Source organism: Primulina eburnea, chromosome 16 (assembly GCF_022965805.1).
Source record: "Primulina eburnea isolate SZY01 chromosome 16, ASM2296580v1, whole genome shotgun sequence".
NCBI lineage: Eukaryota > Viridiplantae > Streptophyta > Magnoliopsida > Lamiales > Gesneriaceae > Primulina > Primulina eburnea.
The window spans coordinates 10,301,985-10,312,029 of NC_133116.1; the positions used below are offsets into that span (position 1 = coordinate 10,301,985).

At 41.9% G+C, this 10,045-nt stretch overlaps 1 long non-coding RNA gene across 2 annotated transcripts; it reads right to left on the reverse strand.

The window, feature by feature from the left end:
* Positions 1-7,514: 7,514 nt before the first annotated feature.
* LOC140817152 (uncharacterized) lies at positions 7,515-9,668 on the reverse strand. Of its 2 annotated transcripts, none has more exons than XR_012114722.1 (3): positions 9,415-9,668; positions 8,245-8,304; positions 7,515-7,718 (listed from the first exon to the last, which is right to left on the reverse strand). It is a non-coding gene; the product is annotated as an uncharacterized lncRNA (long non-coding RNA). The 2 variants fall into 2 exon arrangements; XR_012114721.1 differs by lacking the exon at positions 9,415-9,668 and adding an exon at positions 8,831-8,968.
* Between the last annotated feature and the right edge of the window lie 377 nt (positions 9,669-10,045).

Below are 10,045 nucleotides of genomic sequence, written 5' to 3' on the forward strand. Positions count from 1 at the left end.
GGCTGACCTCGGCAATCCGGTCACAAAGTCCATGATATCATTCTCCCACTTCCACTCGGGAATGGGAAGAGGCTTGAGCAAACCTGCTGGTCTTTGATGCTCGACCTTCACTAACTAACGAGTCAGGCACTCGGATACAAAACACCTGATGTCCTTCTTCATCCCAGGCCACCAGTACAATAGCTGCAGATCTCTGTACATCTTGGTACTCCCCGGGTGAATAGAGTACGGCGACATATAGGCCTCTGATAAGATGTCTGCTCGGATAGAATCACTACTAGGAACCCATATCCTGTCTCGGTATCTCACAATACCATTGCTGACTGTATACAAGACACTGCCCTTGGCTTCATCTCTCTTCTTCCACTGTGCCAACTGCTCATCTGCTGGCTGACTGCTGCGAATACGGTCTAGAAGAGAGGACTGGATAGTCAAGGTAGATAGACGAGGAACTCTACCTTGAGGATATGACTCTAGATCAAACCTCTGCATCTCAAGCTGAAGAGGTCTCTGAATCGTCAAATGCGCCATCACTGCGACTTTTCTGCTCAAAGCATCCGCAACTACATTAGCTTTGCCCGGGTGGTAGCTAATGTCACAATCGTAGTCTTTCACAAGCTCCAACCAACACCTCTGATGCATGTTCAGCTCCTTCTGCGTAAAGAAATACTTGAGGCTCTTGTGGTCGGTAAAGATCTGGCACTTCTCTCCATACAGATAGTGCCTCCAAATCTTCAAGGCAAAAACTACGGCCGCTAATTCCAGATCATGGGTAGGGTAATTCTTCTCATGGACTTTCAGCTGTCGAGAAGCATACGCTATCACTTTCCCATGCTGCATCAATACTGCGCCAAGACCGAGCTTCGAAGCATCGGTATAAAGGACAAACTCGCCGGGCCCTGATGGCATGGCCAATACTGGTGCGGAGATAAGAGCTTGCTTCAAAGTATCGAAGCTCTTCTGACAGTCATCGCTCCACACAAACTTCACATTCTTCTTTGTCAGCGCTGTGAGTGGAACGGCAATGGAGGAGAATCCCTGAATGAACTTCCTGTAATATCCTGCTAGCCCAAGGAAACTGCGGATCTCGGACGCATTCTGCGGCACAACCCAATCTCTGACTGCAGCGACTTTCGTTGTGTCTACCTCAATGCCACTGCTAGAAACAATGTGGTCTAAGAACGCCACCTTCTCTAACCAGAATTCGCACTTACTGAACTTTGCGAATAACTTGTGCTTCTGCAAGGTCTGCATCACTGTGGTCAGATGTCTGCTGTGGTCCTCCTGATTCTTGGAGTAGACGAGAATGTCGTCTATGAATACTATCACAACTGATCGAGATACGGCTGAAATACGCGATTCATGAGATCCATGAAGATCGCTGGCGCATTCGTCAGACCAAACGGCATCACAAGGAACTCGTAGTGACCATAACGAGTCCTGAAAGCAGTCTTGGAAACATCAGCATCTCTTACCCTCAACTGGTGATAACCGGAACGCAGATCAATCTTGGAGAAAATCGAAGCTCCCTGCAACTGGTCAAATAGATCCTCAATCCTCGGAAGTGGGTACTTGTTCTTCACTGTAACCCTGTTCAACTCCCGATAGTCAATACAAAGTCTCATAGAGCCATCTTTCTTCTTAACCAACAGGACTGGCGCGCCCCATGGTGAAAAACTCGGGCGAATGAACTCCTTGTCGAGTAGTTCCTGAATCTGCTTCTTAAGCTCTGCCATCTCTGTCGGTGCTAATCGGTACGGCGCTTTGGAGATCGGAGCCGTACCTGGCATAAGCTCAATGGAAAACTCCACCTCTCTCTTGGGTGGCATACCAGAGACGTCTTCGGGAAAAACGTCTAGAAAATCTCGGACAATCGGAACATCTGAGGCTGACTGGTTGGGTTCCTCGGGGACAGATAAAAAGGTCGCTAGAAATGCCCGACACCCTCTATGCATGAGCTTCCTAGCCAGAACATAAGGAATAATGCGCGGTAAAGGAAAGTACCTGTCCGGCTCAAATAAGAACTGCGCCATTCCAGGCGGTCGGACAAGAACAGATCTCCGCTGGAAGTCTATCAACACTCTGTTCCTCAATAGCCAGTCCATCCCTAGGATGATGTCAAATTCTGGCATCGGTAGCACAATCAGGTCTGCATAAACAAGATTTCTGTGCAGCTCCATATCTATATCTCGGATAACATTGGTAGCTGTCATCTCCTCGCCTGACGGCAACACTACTGAAAAGGCTATGTCTAGCCCAATGGTCTTGATCTTGAGAAAGTTTGCAAAGACCTCCGAAATAAACGAGTGAGTGGCCCCTGAATCTATCAAGGCCTTGGTAGCAGAACCAGATATAAAAATTCTCCCTGAAAGATCGGAACTCTAAGTTGAACCCAATAGCTACAAGAACTAAACTTATAGACATGCAAAGGTCAAAGTTCTTCTAACTTAAATCCCCAAAATAATTCTGAGTAGAGCATGCAATCCTATAACAGTTCTAAGTTCAAAAATCTAAATCCTGATTCCCAAAATGCTGAAATTCGAATAATAACTTAATGCTTAAAGGTACTTGTCAACAACATAGTCTCCGGGTTGGTTTTTGCAGCATGGAGAGCAAAAACTCTGCCTTGAGTAGGCAGATTCCTCTGAGGGCACTGCAGCAACATGTGGTCTGGACTGCCACACTTAAAACACTTTCCTGAGCCAGACTTACACGTTCCAGGATGGCGGCGTGAGCACCTGGGGCAGACTGGGTACTCAAAAGTCCTCGGGGCTGGGCGCCCCTGCTGCTGCTGCTGCTGCTGCTGCTGGCCTCTGTTTCTTGTCGGTCCATGAAAAGGCCTCTTATTCTGCTGCTGATGCTGATGAGGAGGAGGGCGGTGCGGTGCCTGGACTGGGCGCTTGCCCTGGCGATCCCTCTCGATATCCCGCAGATCCTGCTCTGCGGCTAAAGCTTTGGAGACGGAAATCTCATAAGTAGCAGGGTCAGACACCCTAACATCCCGGCGCAAGATCGGCCGTAAACCCACCAGGAAATGCATCAACTTGGCCCTGGCATCATTCGCGATCAGGGGTACAAAGTGACAGCCCCTCTCGAACTTACGGATGAACTCCGTAACTGTCATATCACCCTGTCGCAGGCTCATGAACTCGGTGGTCAACCTGGTGCGAACTTCCTCCGCAAAATACTTGGAGTAGAAAACCTCCGTGAAGCGCATCCAAGTAAGCGTAGCCAAGTTCAGGGCTACTGCTGCTCCTTCCCACCATAAGCGGGCATCTCCAGTGAACAGATAGGTGGCGCATCTGACTCTGTCTGCATCTCCAAGCTCCATAAACTCGAAGATGACCTCGAGGGATTTGATCCATCCCTCAGCAATCATGGGGTCCGACGTCCCAGAAAACTCCTTCGGGCGCATTTTCATAAACCTCTCATAAACAGCCTCGGGCCCTGTCGGCCTGGCTGCGGCTGCGGCTGCGGCTGCGGCATGGTTCCCCGAAAACTGTGCGAAGAACTGCGTCATCCCAGCTAGCATCTGGGCATGCATATCCAGTGGAGGTGGAGGAGGAGGAGGAGGTGCCTGCCTCTCCTGTCCCTGATCATCATCGTCCTCGCGACGGTGCTCGACACCACCCCTCGGGCATCCGACTTGACGTCTAGGGGGCATACTGTTCCAACATAACCCATACGTAACTAACATGCATAATTCCATAATTTATTTCAAATGAACACTGAAATACTGAAAATCTGGCCGAAACTATTTCATGGAAGCATGCTGTCAAAATAATTCATGCTATAAATAAAATGCTGAAATGTAAAACTTACAGACCGAAGACGTGACTTCGTGAGCTTCTCGTGGTCAGTAGTAGTGTAACCCTTTACTAGAACATAGGCTCTGATACCAGCTATAACGGCCCGAAAATCCTTACTTGAAAATTTACGGAAAATTAATTTTTTCTTTTTAAAATAAATGGAGTGCCTCATTCATAAAATTCAACTGATAAATCAAGTTAAATGTTTAAAATATAGTAGCGGAAGAAAATAAAGTTTGCCAAAAATAACAATTTAAAGAATATTCAACAACTGATAAAAAGGTTTGAGCATCAAATAAAATGGCAACTGCTGAAACTGAGGTCCTCAGGTGCCACTACTGCCGACCCAAGCTGGCTCACTGGTCCCTGCCCTCAGCCCTGACCTCATCAGTACCTACAACAATCAAGTCTAGTGAGCCTAAAGACTCAGCATGCATATATCGCAGGTAACGAGTAAAATCTGAAGTAAAATATGCATGTGATAAAATATCATGTCATGAGGCATGCTGAAAATAATCTGTACAGAGCAATTATAATACGTGCATAACTGAACTGAAAATCACAGTAAAAATATTTGCTCCATGGAGCCCTGTACTGAAATAACTGGTAAAATTTTATGTTGAGATTATGGTCTACGCATGTGGCCCCTGCACTAAGTTGAACTGGTCGGTAACTGGCTACCGGGGAGTATAAAACTGAACTGAGCTGGCCGGTCACTGGCGACCGGGTGGTACCAAACTGAACTGATCGGTCACTGACGACCGTATAAAATAATGCTCCCATCATAGTGAGTTGACCACAAGCAATATCGCATAAATCTCAAAATAAGTATTTTCTATTTTCATGCACGTAAAATAATTAACTGGCATAATGAAAATATCCTGTGTATTTTACCAACTGGATTGGATTGGATCGCTCCCAGGCTCGCTGCGACCTAAATATGCCATATAAATTATGCAATAGCTTATACTTGACCGAACTATGCAATTAAGTTTGAAAATGCGACAATTACGTCTAACGACTTCGTATTTAATCATGACTCCGAACCAACCCGAACCAACACTGAACCGACGTATAATCATGATTAAAATATGCTTAAAATTATGAACTAATGCTCCTAAAATGATGAGGGTCGAAATCTAGGTGAAATGGAGGCCAAAACAAGAAATGCTCTTTCGAGAGTCAATTTGGCACATCGCACCGTAAATTCTCGTACGACCTCAAAAATGATCCGAATCACAAACGGTCAAAAACATGACCTTCCCAACTCAAAGGGGCACTGTCCAGTCCAAGGCCATAGGCTAAAAGCCAATTGAGAACTCGAACGAGCAACCAAACCGACACAACAAGTTGCTGTCCCAAAAATACAGCAACCTTGCTTGGCTTCCTTGCGTTGTTTGCAAGGCTAATGGCCATTGGGGCTTGAACCACCGACCAAAACCTCTCCAAAACGTCCCAAGGAATGATTTGAACCATGGCTAAGGGCCCTAGGCAAGCCACAATCCGCATCACACCATAACTCAACCGAAGGGTCCAACCGAGAGCATCTTGTATGCGTGAGGTGTTTATGCTATGATCGATGTCTCGTGTCGTTCCAGTGGCCATTTGATTGACCATGGCAAGATCTAGACATCTAGGGGCATGGTATGAACCATGGCTAAGGGCCATAGACCAACCAAGATCCATACCAAACCACCATGGCCGAAACCATAAGCTGTCCAACCGAAGGGGGCCGAGAGGGGAGGGGGCTGTTCTTGTTGATTTGATTAAAAACCAATGCACCATGGACCAAGCCACCAAAAGGGCGACTTAGTAACGTCTTAGACATGTTAGGGAAGTGATCCAACCATGGCCATGAGCCCTGGGGCAGCCAAGATCAGATTCAATCCCTTGACAGAAAAATCTGAAATTTCGAAGCACAAAATGGCAGTGGAGGAATGCTGCTGTCATTTTCGGTTCCATCATGCATGGGGATGATTTTAATGGACCAACATGGTCCTAATGCATCCTATTACGTGTCTAGATGTCGCCTTGGGAGCCTGGAGTCGAACCATCCACCTGAAACCACTAAACAAGAGGAAACGTGAAGCTTGCCAAGGAAAGTCAAAAAAATCTGCACCATGGTTTCGAAAATATTTGGACATGCATCTCGATTTTTTCTTGATAAAACATGATCACATACTGAAAAATAATTGATAATATGACTTGATTGAGGTTTGAAAGAATCTAGACATGCCTTGGTTATCGTTTGAAATAAAAACGAAAAGAAGAGACGATGCGGCGCGGAGGAGTGGAACGTTTCTCTTGTTTCCTTGCTCTCGATTCTTTCCTCTTCTTTTTGGCTATGAAACTCACGTTTTTCACTCTGAAAAGGGCTCTGATTTTTGAAATAATGGAGGGGGGGAAATGATGGTTAGGATAGTGAGGGGGAGATCCCATAATAAAGGGATGCAAAGGTATGACCAAGTCTCCCTCAAATTCAAATTTGAATTGTGGTTTGATATCAAATGGGTTGATGGATGCATCTAGAAGGTGATGGCCGATTTTTAGCTTGCTAATGTAGACTAGGATAAGCTCTAATAATTAATTAAATGGTGCTCCCAAAAATCCTAGAAATATCCTACTAATTACATGCAAAGAAATGGTCAAAGTTGATGAGTTGGCAATGTGTTGTCTAGTCAAGGGGGGGGGGGGGGGGGGGGGGGGGGGAGGGGTAAGGTGGCCGAAATTTGCTTCTAAAAATGAATGGGAAGTGTTGTTTATTTACTAAATTAATAACTCTTAAAAGCATCACCAATCCTTTAATTAATTTAGTGAGCTAACCCCTTAATTAAGTAACTCAAATGAGCTTATTTTTCTACTCACCTCAAGTTGCATAAATAATTCCTCAAACCTCCTTTTTAACTTAAATGAACTTACTTGCTAGCTAAATTAACTTCTGGAAATATTTCTCGAATCTTAAATTCTATCTCAAAACTCCAACTCCAGTCCGGCCTCACTGAAATAACTGAAAAATCAAACTACTGCATGAAATCATAAAATAATTAACTTCAAAGAAATGCATTAAAATAATCATGCAAAATTATATTTTAAAAATCTAGAATTATGCATGGCTTATACGTAGACTGATTTACGGGTTCTACAATCTACTCCCATAGAGAGGGGGGAACAAGATTTAGAGGATGATGAAGGAGAAGAGGAAAGGGAAGTAAGTTGTTTATTGAGAATTCATTTAATTAATGTGATGTTCTTTATAGAATAGGTTTCTAGCGTGAGTTACATTGTGTCTCCTGGCTCATCTTAATGCCAAAAGCACATAATATACAATTTTATGATGCACATTTCACTGCTGCTTGTAATTAGAATACATGTGGCCAATCTATGTAGCTGCTCTGAATCATGAAAAAGAGGAAGAATTCACCATTTTATGATCGTAATAACTTGAACAGACATATCTGGACTGAGAATTCACCTCTATTTAACACCAGCACTTTCTTGTTGGCTTTAAGGCTTATTTTTTGCTGGTCATTTATTTTTCCTCTGTGTCAGTATTATGAGGAAAATTCACCCTCGCAATTGTCTATGCCACCATCTGATACGTGCTTTTCTATTCTATTTTGAAGCATAAATGTCGCGCCCCAAACCTCGCCACGTAATCATGCAACAGGTGACTTCATATGCATAAAATTTTTCTTTTCGACAACGTAATAATATAATGCATATACGACAAAATAGTGCAATCACCACACTATCTACGTCAGTGTAGCAGAAACAGTATAATAAATACACACATACAACTCAAATAAGACAATAAGCTATACTGTCTCTATCTACTATCAACTACAGGACTGTTTGACTAGACACACCTAGTCCTTCACCACTATCCTGTCTCACGCATAGTCCTGTAACCTGCCCAACAGAAACAGCCCTCAAATGGTGAGCATATACAACAATCATCATTGTAATACATTACAGTTATATTAACAACATAAAATATAACTGAAATCATAATAGAAATACCCCCTTTGCCGTTTCTGGACAATCAGCCAACAACAACCTCAACAACATCATAATGCAACAACATCGACGATACGTCGCACCCCAACACCGGCGACAGCAATATCGTCGAACGAACAACAACATCGACGATACGTCGCACCCCAACACCGGCGACAGCAATATCGTCGAACGAATAACAACATCAATGATACGTCGCACCCCAACATAGGCGACAGCAATATCGTTGAACGAACAACATCAACGTGACAACATCAACGAGACGTCTCCCAACAACGATAGTCAACAATATCAACAATAATAAACAACAACAAATATAATATTAAATCACCCAATTCCGGTGATTTATCATCGTTCAACTCAATAGTATTCATCAATACTAAACAATAACAACATATACTCGTACGTCAACACGTACCTGATAATCGAGTGTATATACAATCTGGCTATTTCTTTGATCCTGAGGCTTGTGAAGTATCTAAATAATTCAACCATAATTATCAGATCATTGTCACCGTATCAACACGGTTATAACAGCCTCAATATATAACATCAAATAGCCCAACAACAATTAATTCAAGAAAATATAAGACTCGATTATAAATTCGTATTGTTCAACAATTTAATATTCCGGTGTATTTAATTCACAATATTACTATCAAATACACCCTAATTAATTTAACATGAAATAATAGGCTATTTTACAACATCCGTCAAATTGCGAAAACTTTATATCAATGTGTAGCCATACTTCGTAGACTCCAAATATATAATCAGAATTAATAACAACTGACAAACAACTCTCCAATCTCAATCCAACGATTAAAAATCCCTAATTAAAACAAATTAGGAATATTTCAAAATAACAACACAATAATCTTCTCTACTTCGTTAAGATCAAACATTATTCAACAATCTTCAATTTCAGTATGATTTAACAATTTATCGGATTTATTCCAGAAATCGATGAATTTCAAACATCACCAAAATTATGAAATTTATACCTCAAATCGAAGACCTCGTGTCAACGATCCCAGAATTGAAGTCGGTTCGTCGATTGGATAAACCGATAAGTCGCACGATTGAAAAGAAATTTAAAAACTGTATATTAATTTCCTTCTCCCGGAGAACCTCGCTCTTGCCTTTTTCGTTTTCTTTCATGCAGTGGAAATTGATTTCCACCGCCTCAAATTTTGATTTTGTTTTAATTTTTAATATTATATTATATTATATTATATTAATAAAATAATATAATATAATATAATAAATAATATTTAACATTTTAACATCGTTATATCTCTTTGGACCAGTCAAACGCTCAAATTTTCCAAAACTCAAAACATAGAACTTCTATATCTTTGAGTTTTATACGTTATATCCAAATCCCAAACCATTTGGACTTCATATGACCAACATATGTCATATTTCTCTCTTTAAAAATCGTTAATTATTTAGTAATATCATATTACTAAATCAACAACTTGTGATATTCATTTCAGGCATTACATTTCTACCCCCCTTAAATGAATTTCGACCCCGAAATTAAGTAAAAGCCGCAATAACATGTGTAAATAAAGATACGTCATACCATCAGAATAAGTAGGGGTAGAGCTCCCTCATATGCCGCTCTGTCTCCCAAGTGGCCTCTTCGACACCTCTATGCTCCCAGTGAACCTTCACCATCGGTATAAGCTTACTACGAAGCTTCCGTTCAGATCGATCCAAAATACAAACTGGTCTCTCAACATAAGACACATCAGGATCTAACTGAATCTCAGAAATATCCAACACATGTGAAGGATCTGGCTCATACTTCCGCAACATCGACACATGAAACACATCATGAATACCAGATAAAATGGAGGTAGAGCCAACCGATAAGCCAACGTGCCTATCCGCTGCAATATCTCATACGGACCAACATACCTCGGTGCCAACTTTCTTTTCATACCGAATCTGAAACGTCCTCATCTTTTATTGCTTTAAAAGTACTAGAAATTTTTTTTATATATATATTTCGGCCAACGTAAATAACACATCAAAATATTTTTATAAAATATTTTGCCCCTTTTAAAATGAAACCTCAACCAACTAGCATTTAAAAATTCAAGTGAAATAGTCAAACCAGAAGTCGTAAAACGTTTTACCAACCCTAAAAAGCAGTAAATGTTGAAAATTATAGCCCATACTAAACTCTCAAAAACCTCTCAAAAGCATAA